Raw genomic sequence first — 1,783 nt, 5'->3', positions numbered from 1 at the left:
AAACTATTCACTTGATATTATACAATAATGCTCTGTGTGTATTGTCAAAAAATGTCACATAATATAAAAAGTCAATATATATCTAAAAAGTTCATCGTATATTTTAAAAAATCATTGCAAAATTATTGTATTTCTTCATCATATATTATACAATAATGTTTAGTGCATATTTTCAAAAATATCGCATAATATAAAAAAATTATTCAATATATATTTAAACTATTTCATCGTATATTTAAACAAATTTATCATATAATTAAAAATGATCATTGTATATTAAAAAATGTTTAGTCTGTTTAAAAACTTATTCATCATATACAATAATATTCATTTGTATTTACAAAAATTTAGGCATAATAATAAATTTAGTGCAAATTCAAAATATGTCGACAGTATTGAAAAACGTACACCGTTTATTACAAAACCAATATAAAAAGGTAATATGCAAAAGTTTAAATAGGAAAACCCCAAAGAATAATCAAGATCTAGGAAAAAAAGATAAAAGAAATATGAAAAAAATACAAAAAATGAAACGGTCAACAAAGGCCTGGACGTATCTAAAGTTTAGTTTAAAAAGGTTGTAATCATTTACTTTCATGCAAGCAATCGAGTGGCGTAGTGGTCTACGCTCAACTTGGCAACTCGACCAATGGATACGGCCACCCATGGGCACCCGACCCGAATGGGTAATGTATGGTTCTTCATCTTTATCCATGGGTTAAACTCATGGACAATCCGATTAGTCATGAGTAGGGTACGGGTCTTCGTCTATGCCCATGGGTAACTCGATCGGCTACCCGATTAATACATAATCATAAATACTACTCCTACATATAAGCAAGACTAGTGTCTATACTAGCTATATACAACCCCAAACACGTGCATCAGACAAGTTTTTTTTTTTTGAGGTGCATCAGACAAGTAGGGGACCTCATGGAGTCCAAGATGGGAATAGAACCCGCACCCTGCGGAATACAGGACCACGCACCTAGCCAGGGCGCCCGGCTGACTCCAATGGAATATCTGCAACGCGATACGTAAGAAATGAAAGGCAATGGCAAAATTTAGAGAATAGCTTGCAAAAAAATTAGCCAAAACGTGTGTGTATAGGATAGAACCATGTCGCTAGCCACTATGTTCATAGACATGTTTGTCTAAAAATGCCAGCTCAATTCATATAAACTATAGGTGGGGAAAAGAAAATAAACTTTTTTTATAAAATTTGTACGTGGTTTCCTTTTTCAGAAAAGTCAATATATTTAGAAAACTGAATATTTTCGAAATTTGCTAACAACTTTTCATAACTCAAATATTTTTTGTAAAAAAGGGAACAATATTGAAAATGAGAACATTTTTAGAACCATGAACGACTTTTTCAATATGCAAAGATTTTTTGAAAAATAGGAACAAATTTGAAAAACACCCCGCTATTATGAACATCTTTTTCAAAACACAAAAATATATTATGAAATTCTCCAGAACATTTTTTCAATTTGGGAAAATTATGAAATCGTGATTTTTATTGAATTTGTGAACTAACTATGAAAATAGGAAAAAAAATTAAAATGTAAAAAAGATAAAAACGCGAATATTTTATGAAATTCCACAAACATTTTTTTGATTTTCGGATATATTATGGTAATGAGAATATTTTTTGAAAAAATGAATATTTTTGGAAATCTGCAAACATTGTTGAATTTGTGAACAAACTTTAAAATTCAAATATTTTCATAACGATTTTTTTTTGAATTTTTTAACTTTTTTAAAGAAGTGAACAAATTTT

This window comes from Triticum aestivum, chromosome 3D, assembly GCF_018294505.1.
Source record: "Triticum aestivum cultivar Chinese Spring chromosome 3D, IWGSC CS RefSeq v2.1, whole genome shotgun sequence".
NCBI classification, from domain to species: domain Eukaryota; kingdom Viridiplantae; phylum Streptophyta; class Magnoliopsida; order Poales; family Poaceae; genus Triticum; species Triticum aestivum.
Note: the sequence above shows the minus strand (reverse complement) of the source record.